General features: G+C 46.3%; 1 protein-coding gene across 2 annotated transcripts in view; it reads right to left on the bottom strand.

Moving 5' to 3' along the window:
* The window catches only part of ZBTB7C (zinc finger and BTB domain containing 7C), a 387,518-nt gene that overhangs the window by 155,151 nt on the left and 226,367 nt on the right, over nt 1-6,000 (bottom strand). The gene's annotated exons all lie outside the window — the stretch shown is intronic.

Below are 6,000 nucleotides of genomic sequence, written 5' to 3'. Positions count from 1 at the left end.
TTCCTTCCTTCCTTCCTTCCTTCCTTCCTTCCTTCCTTCCTTCCTTCTTCCCTCCCTCCTTCCCTTCCTTCCTTCATTCCTTCCTTCCTTCCTCCTTCCCTCCCTCCTTCCCTTCCTTCCTTCCTTCCTTCCTTCCTTCCTTCCTTCCTTCCTTCCCTGCAAGGAAGATATCCCTCCCTCCCTCTCTCCCTCCCTCTCTCCCTTCCTTCCTTCCTTCCTTCCTCCCTTCCCTGCAAGGAAGATATGTCTCCTTCTTCCCTCCCTCCCTCCCTTCCTTCCTTCTTTCTTTCTTTCCTTCCTTCCTTTCTCCCTTCCCTGCAAGGAAGATGTTTCTCCTTCCTTCCTTCCTTCCTTCCTTCCTTCCTTCCTTCCTTCCCTGCAAGGAAGATATTTCTCCTTCCTTCCTTTCCTGCTTCCTCCTTCCCTCCCTCCCTTCCTTCCTTGCAAGGAAGATATTTCCCCTCCCTTCCTTCCCTCCTTCCTTCCTTCCTTCCTTCCTTCCCTGCAAGGAAGATATTTCTCCTTCCTTCCTTCCCTGCTTCCTTCCTTGCTTCCTTCCTTCCCTCCCTCCCACCCTTCCTTCCTTGCAAGGAAGATATTTCCCCTTCCTTCCTTTCCTTCCTTCCTTCCCTTCCCTTCCCTTCCTTCCTTCCTTCCTTCCTTCCTTCCTTCCTTCCTTCTTTCTCTCCCTCCCTCCCTTCCTTCCTTCCTCCCTTCCCTGCAAGGAAGATATTTCTCCCTCCCTCCCTCCCTCCCTCCCTTCCTTCCTTCCCTCCTTCCATCCTTCCCTCCTTCCTTCCATCCATTTCCTTGAGCAATCCTAAATTCAATATTAATCTCCCTAGACCTTCCTGTTGATAAATGTTGATTTCCCCAGCACACCTGTTCATATTTCAGATGGAAATGTATTATAAAATCACAGCATTCGCTTGTGATTACCATGGTAATCAGGCACGCTCACTGACAGGCCAGCACTCCTCTTCAAGACAAGGGTCTGGAGATAGAAGCTTTCATGTCACTTATGCCATGCCTGGGGAGGCAGGGAAATGAAGCAGGCATGGGTGGTTTGGGAGGGATGGTTTCCTTCTCTGGGGAAATCTTGGCAGACAGCACAGCCCCAAGGGCCCAGGAGGGCTCCGTAAGGTGATGGGGGGTGGGCCAGACGAGGGCAAGTAAGTGGGAGGGTAAGGCCTGCATACCTTGGTGTTCTACAGTGTATATACAGCTAGCAACACTTTTACGGGATCCATGGCAAGAGATCTGAGCTACCAGGATCAGGTATCTTAGTCAGAATATCATTCAACCTCCCACCAGGTGTAGGAACAATCTCTACAGCCTCCTAGAACATCACAAAGATATAATTATTATTACTGCTTCTCTCTATCATAGGATTATGGTTTAGGGTCTGACGAAAGCCCAGGCTGTTTGAACTGTTATTTAGTCCTGATGCAGTCCATTTTAAGTTTTCCAACCAGACTGCTTGGCTTCAGATTCCAATTCCAGCACTTGCTGGCTGTGTGACCTTGGACAAGTTACTTTACCTCTCTGTTACTTTTCACTTGTAAAAAGCAGATAGTATAAGTTTCTAATGCATAGGATTGTTGTGAGGATTATGTTAATTAATAAATGTAAAATGGTTGAAATAGTGCCTGTTACAGAGTAGTTGCTTAGAAAGGTGAGCCACTGAGATCCTTGAGTCACCCCTTTATCTTCATAGAAGAGGGAACTGAGGCCAAACCATGGGGCAAGCAGATAGCGAGGACTAGACTGGACTGGACTCTGAGCTAATGCTGTTCATATGACACTCTCTCCCCTTGCTCTCTAGGGCTAAGGAAACCTTCCATGCAGAAGTGCTGTGAGCTGAGCAGTGCATAAGAAAAGAGTGTTTGTAGGAATCAGCATTTTACCACCTGGCAGACCTGCCTGGGCTGTAGCAGGGCCTCCCCACTCAGTGGACAAGGGACAGGAAGGATCAAAGGTACAGCCACTATCCTGGGCTTTGCACAAACATTGCCTCACCTCCTTCTCCTGATACCCCCATGTTATCCTTTCTGAACAAAGAGGCGACTGAGGCCCCAAGAGCCCAAAGCTGCATGACAATGACGGTGAATCAGGACTGGAACCCAGACCCCCTGCCTCCCTACCCCCAGCTCTTTCAGCTCCCTTCCCAAATATATCGGCTTGCTGCCCTCTGGCTGCCCTGTTTGCTACCCAAAACTAGGACCTCCTCCACCTTCTCAAGCCCAGTCACCCCCTTACTCCCACTGAAGCCCTGGAATCTTAGGCCTAGTGGGGTTGCAGTTTCCAGAGTACTCACATCCTTAAAGGATATAAACATCTGTAGCCTTCAGTCACCCCCACAATTGCCTATGCATGTTAGATGTGTCTACTGAAAATACCCACTGTAATAGTTGTAGCTGCATTTATCGCTCACTCTGTTTTAGGGTCTATGCTACCTTCTCCTTTTAATATAATGATATTTCTCATTAATTGAATTATTTTACATCGCACCAGACATCGTATAATCCAAACTAGGCCAGGAGCCGTGGGCTCTGTATTACAGCACCCACCCCACCAGAGGCAGCTGACAGGCCATTATTCTGTGTCCTGCAAACTCTGTGCAGTGATAAGGAAACTCCACCAATTTGATGCTTTATCTGGTTGCAGGTTGAGGAAAGATATTATTTCAATCAAGATAATGATTCCATTTCTTGAACGGAAATGAGATTTTTTTTCATTGCCTCATGGGGGTGCCACCAACATCTGTCTCGGGGCTGGAACAGGTCATGAACAAGTTAAAGGATTTTCTTGTAACCTGAGAGAGAGTGTAAACATGAAGGAGAACTGAAAGAAGGGAGCTTGCCTGCAAGAGAAAAACATCTGCCAGGCCTACACGATTATAAAATAAGCTCAATTTGGAAAATGTATACCGGCATTGAACAGAGCATTCAAGACCAAACTTCAGCAGATAAGTGTCCGGTGTGAGCCCCATAGCCTGGAATTCAAGTGAGGTAAGTGGCCTAAAAAGGCCATGATGATACCAAAGATGCACAGACGAGACTCAGCTATGACAGGACCTTAGACGTCTTCTAAGCCTGCTGTCAGGCAGTGTGGATCAGCTGTGTAACTGTGCTGACAGATGACCTAGCTCCTGTTTCAGCCCCTTCTACCAGAGGGGGCTCACCACCAAAAGAACCCATTCCATCTTGGACCAGATCCTATGTTGAGGAAGTACCTCCAAATTATAGTCAAGTCACTTCATAAAAGGAAACCGCAGTGAAAACTCACACGGTGCTGACAATGCAGGAAATCTAAATGCACTTTGGAAACAGAATACACAATATGCAAATGACATCAGATAATAAATGCAGGAAGACCTCAATAATTTGCACTAAATAGTGAAGTTAGTGACATTTTAAATTATTTTAAATATTTGGGAATTGCAGGGGCTGTCATGTGGTATCTCAAACAATTTGCTTTAAATAATAATTTAAATTTTATGTATAATTTGCTTTAAATAATAATTATTATTTGCAATGAGAAATAAAAATAATTTATTATTTGCAATTAGAAGTAAAAATAATTTGCAATTCCTATATCAATTGTTTATATAGTAACTCTAAAGAGTTCGAAAACGTTTGTAAAGTTCTTATGCATTTTAAACATTCCACTGAGAGCTGAATCAGGCTATTAATTGCTCCCTCTCCAAAGAAAAGGCCTATTTCAGCTCAATCCCTTCTGGAATAACCCCAACTGCTGACTCTAAAGACCCAAGAAGGTGGCACCTTTCTATACTGCATCAGATTCACCAAAATTTTGGAATCTAAACCACAGTCTTGTTGGTTGTAGACTATCATTGGAAAGTAACACAAAACTCTGGCAATATTGGTTGTCTCGAGGACAGGAGCCTGCTTGAGGCCAGAGGTAGAGGGGAGACTTTTTACAATACACCTTCTGGTACTTTTGAATTTAGACATGAGACGATACTGTCTATTAAGAATAAAATTCCAGTTAAAAAAGCACATGTTATTTTCAGTTAAAAAAACAGACTTCAGCATTGATTTCTATTTTAATACCTATACTCCCAAAATACAATCTTACTGCAAAGAAAATTACTGCCCAGGTCAGTGAAAATGACATTTGGCTGTCTTGACAAGAGTGGTGCTCGCAGGCATGAGAATAAAAGCAATTGATGCCCTGCCCAGGTCTCTGTACGTGCTGGGGGTACCCACTCCCCAGCTGCTGAGTGTGGCACACAGCTTTCACTCACGACATTCTCGGGTCCTTGCTCTTGGTTGAGGTGATGCCTTGGAGGCTGCATCACCAGCAACACTCTGGGGGCAGCTGCTGACAAATAAGGGGACACACAAACCCTGCCCCCTGCCTCCAAGTCAGACATCACTGCAGTGCAGTTGATGTGGACCAGACCCAGGGAGACCTGCCCTGAGACCACATTCCCACTCAGCTCTTGCTTCTTTACCCTGCTTCCCTCTCTCCTTGACAAGTGTTTCCTAAGAGCTCTCCCTGGATACATCACATCCCACTGAAAACTGACTCAGGCTCTGCTTCTAGGAAACCCAACCTAAGTCAGTCACCAATGGCTCAAAATGAAGCCCTCCAGCATCTTTTCAGAGGGTTGTCCCAGGAGTTGGAAGCACACATGAGCCTTCCTCCTTGAAGGCAGCACCATAACCACCTTCCTGCCTTGCCGAAGACCACCAGTCTGACATAATACAGCCCACGAAAGCCAGCAACAGCAAAACGTGGGCATCCAGAACAGAGAGAGTCATGACAACCGACCCCGTGGGGCAGCACAACAATTATTCTTCTTCCCCAGGATGAATAAGCAGGAGGCAAGGGCTGAGCCAAAAGGACCTGTTGCATAATCGGAGCAATGTCCAATTATGTGCAGTGGAAAGTCAGTGTAGACTTCTTAGGCAGCTCTACCACTTACTAGCAGAGCAAACTAATAAGTTTGAATGATTCTGAGCCTCAGTTTCTTCATCTGCAAAATGGGAATACTGGACAGAGCCTTTGTAAAGCACCTGTGAGGCAGTACCATTAAGAGTGCTACGAATTGCTCATCCAATGTGAATACTGGCTGTTGTTATGGAGATTTATAACTAGCTTCCTTCTCCTGCTTGCTTGGGACAAATATTAATTAATCATCATTAAATAAATAAATCCCAGCTGCCCCTCATCCTGAGCACAGTACCTAGAGCTCCCTGTGTGAGAAGCAGCTCTGGGGAAAGGCAAGTGGACAATTGGGAGTGCTGTATTGGTGACTGTCCACCAGGAGCTCAAGATGTGGCCCCATTACTGGCCTTGCAGGGCTCTGGTGGCCCTTGGCTGCAGCTGTGTGGAAAAGTTTCTCTCTCTCTCTCTTTCTGTGTCTCTCTCATTCTCTCTCTCTCTCTGAGACAAAGGGAATATCTCCAATGTAGATTTCCTGTAATTTACTCAGCGTATAGACTGATCTCAAATACAACCTCAAGTTTGTGAAAAATTCATGCAGCCATTTTCATGTCATGGAGTGGCCGACAAACTGGCAGAAACTAAATTTTATTTACATAGGTGAAGAATCCTTTATTCCATCCTGATTCTTTGCATCTGGACCATTCCTGAAACCATGCCAAGCCCTCCAGCACCTGGCCCTGTCCTACCTCACCAGCATCTTCTCCACTCCCACCCTCAGACCCATGCCTACGCCATCCTCCACATAGGCATCCACCCCTGTTCCTTCCTTCCTGGAATGGCCTCCCTCCTCCATCAGTCCAGTTCAAGCCTCTCCTTCTCCAGGAAGTCTTCCCTAACCATTTCCCATCCCCAGCATTTCTGCCTGGGCCATGCCAGCCAGAGCTGGTGCACACACCTGGTCATAAAGTTCTTTGTCTCATGTGCAGGTGTCTTCTCTTCCCGCACTGGACTGAAAGCTCCTCCAAAACAGAGCCAATGCCTGCTGCTTCTTGTGGATTTCCCAGAGCCTCCAGGTGCTGCCTG

This window comes from Hylobates moloch, unplaced genomic scaffold (genome assembly GCF_009828535.3).
Source record: "Hylobates moloch isolate HMO894 unplaced genomic scaffold, HMol_V3 SCAFFOLD_5, whole genome shotgun sequence".
In the NCBI taxonomy this organism is placed as follows: domain Eukaryota; kingdom Metazoa; phylum Chordata; class Mammalia; order Primates; family Hylobatidae; genus Hylobates; species Hylobates moloch.
Note: the sequence above shows the minus strand (reverse complement) of the source record. Positions and strands in the feature narration are given on the sequence as shown.